Source organism: Lissotriton vulgaris, chromosome 1_1 (assembly GCF_964263255.1).
Source record: "Lissotriton vulgaris chromosome 1_1, aLisVul1.2, whole genome shotgun sequence".
NCBI lineage: Eukaryota > Metazoa > Chordata > Amphibia > Caudata > Salamandridae > Lissotriton > Lissotriton vulgaris.
The window spans coordinates 249,743,752-249,756,804 of record NC_141685.1 but is presented as its reverse complement, the minus strand read 5'-3'; the positions used below and the strand labels follow the sequence as shown (position 1 = coordinate 249,756,804).

At 50.9% G+C, this 13,053-nt stretch overlaps 11 non-coding genes across 11 annotated transcripts; all 11 read right to left on the bottom strand.

Annotated features, from left to right (window-relative positions):
* Positions 1–294: 294 nt before the first annotated feature.
* Positions 295–366, bottom strand: TRNAE-CUC (transfer RNA glutamic acid (anticodon CUC)). The gene has a single exon. It is a non-coding gene; the product is annotated as a tRNA-Glu (tRNA).
* Positions 367–1,318: 952 nt separating this feature from the next.
* On the bottom strand, positions 1,319–1,390 carry TRNAD-GUC (transfer RNA aspartic acid (anticodon GUC)). Its single transcript has one exon. It is a non-coding gene; the product is annotated as a tRNA-Asp (tRNA).
* A 518-nt stretch (positions 1,391–1,908) lies between these two features.
* TRNAY-GUA (transfer RNA tyrosine (anticodon GUA)) lies at positions 1,909–1,994 on the bottom strand. Its single transcript is given in 2 exon segments — positions 1,909–1,944; positions 1,958–1,994. It is a non-coding gene; the product is annotated as a tRNA-Tyr (tRNA).
* An 899-nt stretch (positions 1,995–2,893) lies between these two features.
* On the bottom strand, positions 2,894–2,965 carry TRNAE-CUC (transfer RNA glutamic acid (anticodon CUC)). The gene has a single exon. It is a non-coding gene; the product is annotated as a tRNA-Glu (tRNA).
* Positions 2,966–3,921: 956 nt separating this feature from the next.
* TRNAD-GUC (transfer RNA aspartic acid (anticodon GUC)) lies at positions 3,922–3,993 on the bottom strand. Its single transcript has one exon. It is a non-coding gene; the product is annotated as a tRNA-Asp (tRNA).
* Positions 3,994–4,511: 518 nt separating this feature from the next.
* TRNAY-GUA (transfer RNA tyrosine (anticodon GUA)) lies at positions 4,512–4,597 on the bottom strand. Its single transcript is given in 2 exon segments — positions 4,512–4,547; positions 4,561–4,597. It is a non-coding gene; the product is annotated as a tRNA-Tyr (tRNA).
* A 4,502-nt stretch (positions 4,598–9,099) lies between these two features.
* Positions 9,100–9,171, bottom strand: TRNAE-CUC (transfer RNA glutamic acid (anticodon CUC)). Its single transcript has one exon. It is a non-coding gene; the product is annotated as a tRNA-Glu (tRNA).
* Positions 9,172–10,122: 951 nt separating this feature from the next.
* TRNAD-GUC (transfer RNA aspartic acid (anticodon GUC)) lies at positions 10,123–10,194 on the bottom strand. The gene has a single exon. It is a non-coding gene; the product is annotated as a tRNA-Asp (tRNA).
* A 518-nt stretch (positions 10,195–10,712) lies between these two features.
* Positions 10,713–10,798, bottom strand: TRNAY-GUA (transfer RNA tyrosine (anticodon GUA)). The gene is given in 2 exon segments: positions 10,713–10,748; positions 10,762–10,798. It is a non-coding gene; the product is annotated as a tRNA-Tyr (tRNA).
* Positions 10,799–11,697: 899 nt separating this feature from the next.
* Positions 11,698–11,769, bottom strand: TRNAE-CUC (transfer RNA glutamic acid (anticodon CUC)). Its single transcript has one exon. It is a non-coding gene; the product is annotated as a tRNA-Glu (tRNA).
* Positions 11,770–12,721: 952 nt separating this feature from the next.
* TRNAD-GUC (transfer RNA aspartic acid (anticodon GUC)) lies at positions 12,722–12,793 on the bottom strand. The gene has a single exon. It is a non-coding gene; the product is annotated as a tRNA-Asp (tRNA).
* Between the last annotated feature and the right edge of the window lie 260 nt (positions 12,794–13,053).

Here is a 13,053-nt window from a genome sequence, read left to right as displayed (position 1 = left end):
TGAAACTAGACTCTTGATAGAACTGGAGACCCATAGAAACAGGCCTCCTGGATTTGCCAATGCATCTTCCAAGTGGAAATGAATCCGTTGTGAAGAATAAGCTTTGACGACCAGCATTGACTTTTCTATCCGTGCTTTGTCTCTGTCCCTGAAAGGTGACGCAGTGATTAGCAGGTGGCAAGTCAAGTAAAGAAGAAATGTATGTAAAGAAAGATTTGCCACGTAAAACCTTAAAAAATGTGTTTAAATAGGATCCCAAAAAAACGGAAGTACAGAGTGTCAAAAAAAGTCCCCTTCCCTGACCGGGAATCGAACCCGGGCCGCGGCGGTGAGAGCGCCGAATCCTAACCACTAGACCACCAGGGAGCGCCCACCTCGCCCTCAGAGCAGCTGCTCCAAGACATACCAGCAGGGTCGGTCAGGCCACCTCTGCTTCTGTCACAGTGATATCCTCATCCACTACAGAAAGCACTGAAAAGCACATCAACCTAACACTGGCAAGATAGTCTTTACTGCACTTTCGAGATCATCAACAGACACAGAAAACACGCTGCTTTCAGGCACACCCCCAACAGAGGGTAGCAGCCCTTCTCGGGGATCCCTGGAGCTCGTCCGAGGCCTCCACACAGCTCTCAAGTTAGCCCAGACCCGAACATGAGCGCTTCTCCCAGCCCGGGGGGGGGGGGGGGTTACTTTGGATGCTGGCTCCCCTCGGCCTGAGTTTAGAGTGTTAGGAACAGGACTACAAGTCCCAGAATACACTGCTATAACCTGACCGGAATTTGGTAGGCGTGCTGGACCTAGGCAATATAAGATCTCTGATGAGGCTGGTCGGGAGTGCAGGCCGCCAGTGGAAATTTTACTTTCACAATATGACTGGAAGTTCTAACCCATTAGACTTAAACAAAGAGATTTTAAAAAAGCTTCACCGTCATATAAAACAATTCCTCCTTCAGAGCACGATCCATCATTTCATTTATGTTTCTGTAGAAAGGGAAACGGGCTTAAATGCATTATGTTGATCATGCAGTCCGTTGATTTCTGATGTCAATAAGAACCCTTCGTGCACGCTTCTTTTTCCAATAAAGTACACAGAAGCTGAACATGGAAAGGCAGAAATGCTTCCCAAAAAGTGTGCGACTTAAAAATCGCCCGTGTTTGATTTGAAAAATGGTGAGATTGTATTAGTAAGTCTTTCTGTTAACGGAGATGACGTCATACATGAAAAGCGCCAGTAAACAATAGCAGGGGTGTCACATTCTAGATGCCACTTAAAATAGAGGTAGAATTGTCATGCTTTAAAAAAGGCGACTGAATCCTCCCCGTCGGGGAATTGAACCCCGGTCTCCCGCGTGACAGGCGGGGATACTGACCACTATACTAACGAGGAACCGATGAATCTCGAACTGCTGGGCCGCTCCTTATGTGGCCTTCGAGCCGCCTCTTCACTATATGCTACCGGTTCGTGCCATTTATCAACTCCTTGACACCAACACAGGGGGCCACGGGCTCAACAAACACACACACACTCTCTCCCACCATACACACACAAACACACTCCTCCCTCACACCTCACAGCAACCCTCTCGCCTCCTAGCAGACGCTCTCAGCAGCATCCCCTGATGCCAGAGTCACCACAACCAGCTCCCAGGGCTGCTTCAGACGGGGCCCCGGACTGGCTCTTCAGCCCAGGGGCCCCTGGCTCTGTCTGATGAGGGGGCATTGCAGCGGGGGCTGCACACAGGGAGGGGGGCGGGAGACACCACCCCCCCTCGCCCCCGCCGGAGGAGAGAGCTGGGCTGCAAAGGTGAAGAGGGGAGGCAGGAAAAGCCCCGGCGTGTGAGGGTCCGAGAAAGAGGCGCTTTCCATTGGGAAGCAGAGGGGAAAAAAGTGAAGAGTTTGCAAAAATCCTTCGAGCCGGATTTGAACCAGCGACCTAAGGATGACAGTCACTCCACTACAGTCCTCCGCTCTACCAACTGAGCTATCGAAGGCTAGGTTGGGAGGGGATGACAAGGCGCTATATCGCATGAGGAGTGGGCGCGGAGCCCAGCCATCTACCTCGCATTCTGTTTCTAAACACCAACTCCGGGGCTGGAGAAAACACCAAACCCTCCAATGGAGACTTTCCTTTCCTAAACAAAGCAAGCAAAGGAAAAGAAAGAGGCCACCCGCGTTTCTCAAAGCTTCTCCCAAATGCCAAGACATCACTTAGCGCACCTTAGAACAACCAGTCCAGACACGGTTACAGTTACAAACTCCCTTATATAAACGCCTCTCAAGGGCGACTGTGACTGGCGCCCCGGACCAAACACCCCCTCCTCTCCAGCCCCCAGGTGGAAGAATAGGAGACCTCACCCGGAGGATACAGACTCCAGAGTGACGGCCTAGACCCGCCCTTGGTGAGACACGACTGCACCAGGGCCGGACTGGCCATGAGGCTAAAGAGAGAGCCCCCGCCGGACAGGCAGACGGAGGCACTCCGCCCATCCTGCGTAAAACCGGGCTTGAGGAGCAGTGTCCCGCCCGCCCGTGCGCCTCTCTCCCGCCAATGCTGCTGCAATCTTCAGAAGCAAGTCTCTTCCTTTCAAAGTTGTCTTGAAACTAGACTCTTGATAGAACTGGAGACCCATAGAAACAGGCCTCCTGGATTTGCCAATGCATCTTCCAAGTGGAAAGACATCGGTTGTGAAGAATAAGCTTTGACGACCAGCATTGACTTTTCTATCCGTGCTTTGTCTCTGTCCCTGAAAGGTGACGTAGTTATTAGCAGGTGGCAAGTCAAGTAAAGAAGAAATGTATGTAAAGAAAGATTTGCCACGTAAAACCTTAAAAAATGTGTTTAAATAGGATCCCAAAAAAACGGAAGTACAGAGTGTCAAAAAAAGTCCCCTTCCCTGACCGGGAATCGAACCCGGGCCGCGGCGGTGAGAGCGCCGAATCCTAACCACTAGACCACCAGGGAGCGCCCACCTCGCCCTCAGAGCAGCTGCTCCAAGACATACCAGCAGGGTCGGTCAGGCCACCTCTGCTTCTGTCACAGTGATATCCTCATCCACTACAGAAAGCACTGAAAAGCACATCAACCTAACACTGGCAAGATAGTCTTTACTGCACTTTCGAGATCATCAACAGACACAGAAAACACGCTGCTTTCAGGCACACCCCCAACAGAGGGTAGCAGCCCTTCTCGGGGATCCCTGGAGCTCGTCCGAGGCCTCCACACAGCTCTCAAGTTAGCCCAGACCCGAACATGAGCGCTTCTCCCAGCCCGGGGGGGGGGGGGGGGGGGTTACTTTGGATGCTGGCTCCCCTCGGCCTGAGTTTAGAGTGTTAGGAACAGGACTACAAGTCCCAGAATACACTGCTATAACCTGACCGGAATTTGGTAGGCGTGCTGGACCTAGGCAATATAAGATCTCTGATGAGGCTGGTCGGGAGTGCAGGCCGCCAGTGGAAATTTTACTTTCACAATATGACTGGAAGTTCTAACCCATTAGACTTAAACAAAGAGATTTTAAAAAAGCTTCACCGTCATATAAAACAATTCCTCCTTCAGAGCACGATCCATCATTTCATTTATGTTTCTGTAGAAAGGGAAACGGGCTTAAATGCATTATGTTGATCATGCAGTCCGTTGATTTCTGATGTCAATAAGAACCCTTCGTGCACGCTTCTTTTTCCAATAAAGTACACAGAAGCTGAACATGGAAAGGCAGAAATGCTTCCCAAAAAGTGTGCGACTTAAAAATCGCCCGTGTTTGATTTGAAAAATGGTGAGATTGTATTAGTAAGTCTTTCTGTTAACGGAGATGACGTCATACATGAAAAGCGCCAGTAAACAATAGCAGGGGTGTCACATTCTAGATGCCACTTAAAATAGAGGTAGAATTGTCATGCTTTAAGAAAGGCGACTGAATCCTCCCCGTCGGGGAATTGAACCCCGGTCTCCCGCGTGACAGGCGGGGATACTGACCACTATACTAACGAGGAACCGATGAATCTCGAACTGCTGGGCCGCTCCTTATGTGGCCTTCGAGCCGCCTCTTCACTATATGCTACCGGTTCGTGCCATTTATCAACTCCTTGACACCAACACAGGGGGCCACGGGCTCAACAAACACACACACACTCTCTCCCACCATACACACACAAACACACTCCTCCCTCACACCTCACAGCAACCCTCTCGCCTCCTAGCAGACGCTCTCAGCAGCATCCCCTGATGCCAGAGTCACCACAACCAGCTCCCAGGGCTGCTTCAGACGGGGCCCCGGACTGGCTCTTCAGCCCAGGGGCCCCTGGCTCTGTCTGATGAGGGGGCATTGCAGCGGGGGCTGCACACAGGGAGGGGGGCGGGAGACACCACCCCCCCTCGCCCCCGCCGGAGGAGAGAGCTGGGCTGTAAAGGTGAAGAGGGGAGGCAGGAAAAGCCCCGGCGTGTGAGGGTCCGAGAAAGAGGCGCTTTCCATTGGGAAGCAGAGGGGAAAAAAGTGAAGAGTTTTCAAAAATCCTTCGAGCCGGATTTGAACCAGCGACCTAAGGATGACAGCCACTCCACTACAGTCCTCCGCTCTACCAACTGAGCTATCGAAGGCTAGGTTGGGAGGGGATGACAAGGCGCTATATCGCATGAGGAGTGGGCGCGGAGCCCGGCCATCTACCTCGCATTCTGTTTCCAAACACCAACTCCAGGGCTTGAGAAAACACCAAACCCTCCAATGGAGACTTTCCTTTCCTAAACAAAGCAAGCAAAGGAAAAGAAACAGGCCACCCGCGTTTCTCAAAGCTTCTCCCAAATGCTAAGACATCACTTAGCGCACCTTAGAACAACCAGTCCAGACACGGTTACAGTTACAAACTCCCTTATATAAACGCCTCTCAAGGGCGACTGTGACTGGCGCCCCGGACCAAACACCCCCTCCTCTCCAGCCCCCAGGTGGAAGAATAGGAGACCTCACCCGGAGGATACAGACTCCAGAGTGACGGCCTAGACCCGCCCTTGGTGAGACACGACTGCACCAGGGCCGGACTGGCCATGAGGCTAAAGAGAGAGCCCCCGCCGGACAGGCAGACGGAGGCACTCCGACCATCCTGCGTAAAACCGGGCTTGAGGAGCAGTGTCCCGCCCGCCCGTGCGCCTCTCTCCCGCCAATGCTGCTGCAATCTTCAGAAGCAAGTCTCTTCCTTTCAAAGTTGTCCTGAAACTAGACTCTTGATAGAACTGGAGACCCATAGAAACAGGCCTCCTGGATTTGCCAATGCATCTTCCAAGTGGAAATGCATCCGTTGTGAAGAATAAGCTTTGACGACCAGCATTGACTTTTCTATCCGTGCTTTGTCTCTGTCCCTGAAAGGTGACGCAGTGATTAGCAGGTGGCAAGTCAAGTAAAGAAGAAATGTATGTAAAGAAAGATTTGCCACGTAAAACCTTAAAAAATGTGTTTAAATAGGATCCCAAACAAGCACTGGCGTTGCCAATAGGTCTCGCAGTAGGAAAGTTTGAGCTATTGGTCTTGTAAATGACATTTTTTTTTATTTATGTGTTGGTTTTGAAAATAGCTAAATTAATAGCTTTGTCATTTTCAATGCCAATAGTTATAACGTTTGCAAATGGGATACCTATAGCATTTGTAATGCAACATGTTTTGTATTTACGTGACTTGGACGTATTGATATTACAAATTACAATGGCTTTTAATTTTTTAAAATAATTAATACTTAAATAAAAGTGATTGTAATTTATAATGGCAATAGCTTAAACTTCTGTAAATAACTTTTGTGAAGATTATGTTCAGTGTATTTTATTGTGATGAAAATCCAAGAACAGAAATGAAATATTAACTTTTTTTGTGACATTTGTAATAAAGCTTGAAACATTGAGAGAACATATTTGAACCAGTTGTTGTTAATTGGTTGCAGAGATTGATGCAGGGGTTGTGCTGAGTGATGCAGGGGTTGCGCTGAGTGATGCTGCGCTGAGTGATGCAGGGGTTGCCCTGAGTGTTGCAGGGGTTGCGCTGAGTGATGCAGGGGTTGCACTGAGTGATGCAGGGGTTGCACTGAGTGATGCAGGGGTTGCGCTGAGTGATGCAGGGGTTGCGCTGAGTGATGCAGGGGTTGCGCTGAGTGATGCAGGGGTTGTGCTGAGTGATGCAGGGGTTGTGCTGAGTGATGCAGGGGTTGCGCTGAGTGATGCTGGGGTTGCAAGGGAAAAACGAGTCTAACAGAGGGCAGAAGGGCAGAAAAACGCGGCCGCGAAATAAAATTAAATAAACGCGGCCGGGAAATGAAATTAAAAGCGGCCGGGCCGGCGCATTCCTTTGTACTGAAGCAGGGGGTGGAGGAGCGGATGCCTTTGAAGTTAAGCTCATGGCCTCGCCATACAAAAATTAGCCTGTGAAATAAGAGCTGCTTGTGTCCAGAATGGCAAAGTAATTGAATAAAAAGAAAGCAAAAAAACAGAGGTGGGGGTATAACGTTGGCAGGGTAATAAATCGTCTTTGATTCGTACTGCCAACGACACAGGGCCGGATCCCTAGGAAGCCTTTGCTATAATTATAAAATCAAGTTTAAACATAGATAACGACCCCATCCTACCCTTAAACGCGACCAATTATTATGCACCTCTCAGAGCAAAATACACAAAAGCTGCTGCGCAGTGTGCCGACATACGTGTATAACCCAAAGTGCCCCCACCACACGTGGACCCATGTGTGAAAGGACTAGCAGCCCGTCCTGATCATAGCAAGATGGCCCGTTTAATAGTTGTTCAAAAAAGCACCATTGTTGGGTAATCTACACCCGAAAGTACGCAGGGATGTCACACTCCCTTCTTGGCACTTGAGAACTTTGAAGTGCCAGGTCGCTAGAGCAAGCGGTCAGGGGCCATGGTGCAATTAAGTGTTTGGATTGTGGCAAGCTGCGTGTAGGACAGTTTAAAGTGCAGGTCTGTGGAACAATACATCAACGACAAAACTGAATTTAAAGTGCTGGATAGTGGGTGAAATGGCTACTGTATCCTGCTTTTTGCACCACGTCCAGAGATCTGAAAGGCAAAAGCAGGGGCATGCACGGTGCCCCGTTTTAGGTGTTGGCACTTGTGGCGCATTACAACATGATCACAAAGCAATGGCTGAAGGGGGCTGACCGGAAGTAGGGAGCTCAAGGGGCTGGGCCAGAAGCCCACTGTATGTTAAAAAAAAAAAATCTTGGCTGCATTAGTATATTAAAGCAAGACCGACCAGCTTTGGCGTGCGGGCAGAATCAAACACTGACACACAATTGCACGTCAGAGAGACACACACACAGACTGACACATACTCAGAGGCACACACACCATCCCCTTCCACGACAACAGTCTTGCAGAGCAGCAGACCTTGATGAATGAGATCTCATTAAGGTGATGTCAGTGCCCAGCAAATAAACACGGCCCGGATGTCAGGCGGGACGATTGTTGTTAAACTGCTGGTAACCTGCGCATTTGTCCCCAGTAGCAGCAGATTGCAAAGGAGTTGACTCACTGCGCAGCAGCTCTCGGAGGGCTGGAAAGATCAACGGCAGAGTCCAGAAGTCAATTACGAGGCTTTTGTTCAGAGCGAGGGTTTTAATAAAAGTACAGCGTCGCCAGCCTCTTCCTTGTCCTCAAGAATGCCCGAAGCGGAGGGAGCGGGTTTCTTTTTTTACGCAAGGGGCACTGGAAGAGGGCACTTTTGAGTTAATGAATGAAGGAAGGCTCCCAGCCCTCCAGGCCGTAAGCGGAAGTGGGGCCGAGGGGAGGGGTATTGATTTACACATATCTATAGAACAGGTTTTACGAACAAGGTGAGAAGCTCCCCCTGCTTACACAAAGGGGCTTGTGGGAGGAGCTGGGGGGCCGTGGGTGCACGCTTAGCGGGGAGGGGTCTAGGGAACAGAGATGTGTGGGGGAGAGCAGATACCCAACAAACCGAAACTGCCCCTCCCACACCGCAATAAACGTGTGCCCACAAACATTGCATTTCAGTGCACAGAAGAAAAATATGAGAGGGAGCATTTCAGGTAAGTACCTTTGTGAATCAATGCCTTATGGTGCAGTATACACTGGTTCCCTCTTGGGCGCTGGCGGTAGTAGCTGTTTGCTGTATTTAATACACATGGTTAAGCTTCTTACTACCACAGAATGGTAAACCTGTAATATTACACTCACTCTTGGTTTTCTATAAAAATATTATCCTTGGCGGTGGAACACGTGTCTTGTGGTAGAAATCCTTTTTGCCATGGAACGGTGCCTGGCAATGAGCAGAAGAACACATTAATTGACGTTTTAATAACTGTATATACTGGTTAGTAATCTGTGGACGCAGTGTTGAGATCGTGATCATTTCCAACCCCCCGCCGTGTTAGAAGCTCCCGGGTAGTTCCTTGCCTCGGTTACCGCAGTTTCCCAGAAGTGTGCACCGGTTGTGGAGCCGGGTGAGCAGAGGGGTTTGTTGCTGCTTGGTTTGAGTAACAGGCCGTCCATCAGCTCATCTCAGCTCAGCTCGTGAAGGGGACATGCTGGACGGGAGGGAGCTTGATGGGCAGAGAAAACCCAGTTCGGTCGCACAGAAGTATAATTGTGGCGAAGGCACACCAGAAACAAAATGAAACGCCGGATGGGGGCGGGAAAGCCTGGTGGGAGGCGTGAATGCGCGAGGGGAGGCAGGCGGATTGGGAGAGAAGCCTGATGGGGGCGGGAGAGCCTGGTGGGTGGGCGTGAAGGAGGGGAGGACTGGGCTGGGCTTGCATGCGGATTGGGAGAGAAGCCTGATGGGGGCGGGAGAGCCTGGTGGGTGGGCGTGAATGAGGGGAGGACTGGGCTGGGCTTGCATGCGGATTGGGAGAGAAGCCTGATGGGGGCGGGAGAGCCTGGTGGGTGGGCGTGAATGAGGGGAGGACTGGGCTGGGCTTGCATGCGATGCGCGTGCATGTTGACGGGCACTGCATGAAAACCGCGGGCTGAAAGCCCTTTGGTTTGACGAGAAAATAGCCGACTTGAATTCTCCCCATTTCCCATTCCTGCGGAATGGTAAAGGCTCGACCTAAAAAACGGAAGTACAGAGTGTCAAAAAAGTCCCCTTCCCTGACCGGGAATCGAACCCGGGCCGCGGCGGTGAGAGCGCCGAATCCTAACCACTAGACCACCAGGGAGCGCCCACCTCTACCTCAGAGCAGCTGCTCCAAGACATACCAGCAGGGTCGGTCAGGCCACCTCTGCTTCTGTCACAGTGATATCCTCATCCACTACAGAAAGCACTGAAAAGCACATCAACCTAACACTGGCAAGATAGTCTTTCCTGCACTTTCGAGATCATCAACAGACACAGAAAACACGCTGCTTTCAGGCACACCCCCAACAGAGGGTAGCAGCCCTTCTCGGGGATCCCTGGAGCTCGTCCGAGGCCTCCACACAGCTCTCAAGTTAGCCCAGACCCGAACATGAGCGCTTCTCCCAGCCCGGGGGGGGGGGGGGTTACTTTGGATGCTGGCTCCCCTCGGCCTGAGTTTAGAGTGTTAGGAACAGGACTACAAGTCCCAGAATACACTGCTATAACCTGACCGGAATTTGGTAGGCGTGCTGGACCTAGGCAATATAAGATCTCTGATGAGGCTGGTCGGGAGTGCAGGCCGCCAGTGGAAATTTTACTTTCACAATATGACTGGAAGTTCTAACCCATTAGACTTAAACAAAGAGATTTTAAAAAAGCTTCACCGTCATATAAAACAATTCCTCCTTCAGAGCACGATCCATCATTTCATTTATGTTTCTGTAGAAAGGGAAACGGGCTTAAATGCATTATGTTGATCATGCAGTCCGTTGATTTCTGATGTCAATAAGAACCCTTCGTGCACGCTTCTTTTTCCAATAAAGTACACAGAAGCTGAACATGGAAAGGCAGAAATGCTTCCCAAAAAGTGTGCGACTTAAAAATCGCCCGTGTTTGATTTGAAAAATGGTGAGATTGTATTAGTAAGTCTTTCTGTTAACGGAGATGACGTCATACATGAAAAGCGCCAGTAAACAATAGCAGGGGTGTCACATTCTAGATGCCACTTAAAATAGAGGTAGAATTGTCATGCTTTAAAAAAGGCGACTGAATCCTCCCCGTCGGGGAATTGAACCCCGGTCTCCCGCGTGACAGGCGGGGATACTGACCACTATACTAACGAGGAACCAATGAATCTCGAACTGCTGGGCCGCTCCTTATGTGGCCTTCGAGCCGCCTCTTCACTATATGCTACCGGTTCGTGCCATTTATCAACTCCTTGACACCAACACAGGGGGCCACGGGCTCAACAAACACACACACACTCTCTCCCACCATACACACACAAACACACTCCTCCCTCACACCTCACAGCAACCCTCTCGCCTCCTAGCAGACGCTCTCAGCAGCATCCCCTGATGCCAGAGTCACCACAACCAGCTCCCAGGGCTGCTTCAGACGGGGCCCCGGACTGGCTCTTCAGCCCAGGGGCCCCTGGCTCTGTCTGATGAGGGGGCATTGCAGCGGGGGCTGCACACAGGGAGGGGGGCGGGAGACACCACCCCCCCTCGCCCCCGCCGGAGGAGAGAGCTGGGCTGCAAAGGTGAAGAGGGGAGGCAGGAAAAGCCCCGGCGTGTGAGGGTCCGAGAAAGAGGCGCTTTCCATTGGGAAGCAGAGGGGAAAAAAGTGAAGAGTTTGCAAAAATCCTTCGAGCCGGATTTGAACCAGCGACCTAAGGATGACAGTCACTCCACTACAGTCCTCCGCTCTACCAACTGAGCTATCGAAGGCTAGGTTGGGAGGGGATGACAAGGCGCTATATCGCATGAGGAGTGGGCGCGGAGCCCAGCCATCTACCTCGCATTCTGTTTCTAAACACCAACTCCGGGGCTGGAGAAAACACCAAACCCTCCAATGGAGACTTTCCTTTCCTAAACAAAGCAAGCAAAGGAAAAGAAAGAGGCCACCCGCGTTTCTCAAAGCTTCTCCCAAATGCCAAGACATCACTTAGCGCACCTTAGAACAACCAGTCCAGACACGGTTACAGTTACAAACTCCCTTATATAAACGCCTCTCAAGGGCGACTGTGACTGGCGCCCCGGACCAAACACCCCCTCCTCTCCAGCCCCCAGGTGGAAGAATAGGAGACCTCACCCGGAGGATACAGACTCCAGAGTGACGGCCTAGACCCGCCCTTGGTGAGACACGACTGCACCAGGGCCGGACTGGCCATGAGGCTAAAGAGAGAGCCCCCGCCGGACAGGCAGACGGAGGCACTCCGCCCATCCTGCGTAAAACCGGGCTTGAGGAGCAGTGTCCCGCCCGCCCGTGCGCCTCTCTCCCGCCAATGCTGCTGCAATCTTCAGAAGCAAGTCTCTTCCTTTCAAAGTTGTCTTGAAACTAGACTCTTGATAGAACTGGAGACCCATAGAAACAGGCCTCCTGGATTTGCCAATGCATCTTCCAAGTGGAAAGACATCGGTTGTGAAGAATAAGCTTTGACGACCAGCATTGACTTTTCTATCCGTGCTTTGTCTCTGTCCCTGAAAGGTGACGTAGTTATTAGCAGGTGGCAAGTCAAGTAAAGAAGAAATGTATGTAAAGAAAGATTTGCCACGTAAAACCTTAAAAAATGTGTTTAAATAGGATCCCAAAAAAACGGAAGTACAGAGTGTCAAAAAAAGTCCCCTTCCCTGACCGGGAATCGAACCCGGGCCGCGGCGGTGAGAGCGCCGAATCCTAACCACTAGACCTCCAGGGAGCGCCCACCTCGCCCTCAGAGCAGCTGCTCCAAGACATACCAGCAGGGTCGGTCAGGCCACCTCTGCTTCTGTCACAGTGATATCCTCATCCACTACAGAAAGCACTGAAAAGCACATCAACCTAACACTGGCAAGATAGTCTTTACTGCACTTTCGAGATCATCAACAGACACAGAAAACACGCTGCTTTCAGGCACACCCCCAACAGAGGGTAGCAGCCCTTCTCGGGGATCCCTGGAGCTCGTCCGAGGCCTCCACACAGCTCTCAAGTTAGCCCAGACCCGAACATGAGCGCTTCTCCCAGCCCGGGGGGGGGGGGGGGTTACTTTGGATGCTGGCTCCCCTCGGCCTGAGTTTAGAGTGTTAGGAACAGGACTACAAGTCCCAGAATACACTGCTATAACCTGACCGGAATTTGGTAGGCGTGCTGGACCTAGGCAATATAAGATCTCTGATGAGGCTGGTCGGGAGTGCAGGCCGCCAGTGGAAATTTTACTTTCACAATATGACTGGAAGTTCTAACCCATTAGACTTAAACAAAGAGATTTTAAAAAAGCTTCACCGTCATATAAAACAATTCCTCCTTCAGAGCACGATCCATCATTTCATTTATGTTTCTGTAGAAAGGGAAACGGGCTTAAATGCATTATGTTGATCATGCAGTCCGTTGATTTCTGATGTCAATAAGAACCCTTCGTGCACGCTTCTTTTTCCAATAAAGTACACAGAAGCTGAACATGGAAAGGCAGAAATGCTTCCCAAAAAGTGTGCGACTTAAAAATCGCCCGTGTTTGATTTGAAAAATGGTGAGATTGTATTAGTAAGTCTTTCTGTTAACGGAGATGACGTCATACATGAAAAGCGCCAGTAAACAATAGCAGGGGTGTCACATTCTAGATGCCACTTAAAATAGAGGTAGAATTGTCATGCTTTAAGAAAGGCGACTGAATCCTCCCCGTCGGGGAATTGAACCCCGGTCTCCCGCGTGACAGGCGGGGATACTGACCACTATACTAACGAGGAACCGATGAATCTCGAACTGCTGGGCCGCTCCTTATGTGGCCTTCGAGCCGCCTCTTCACTATATGCTACCGGTTCGTGCCATTTATCAACTCCTTGACACCAACACAGGGGGCCACGGGCTCAACAAACACACACACACTCTCTCCCACCATACACACACAAACACACTCCTCCCTCACACCTCACAGCAACCCTCTCACCTCCTAGCAGACGCTCTCAGCAGCATCCCCTGATGCCAGAGTCACCACAACCAGCTCCCA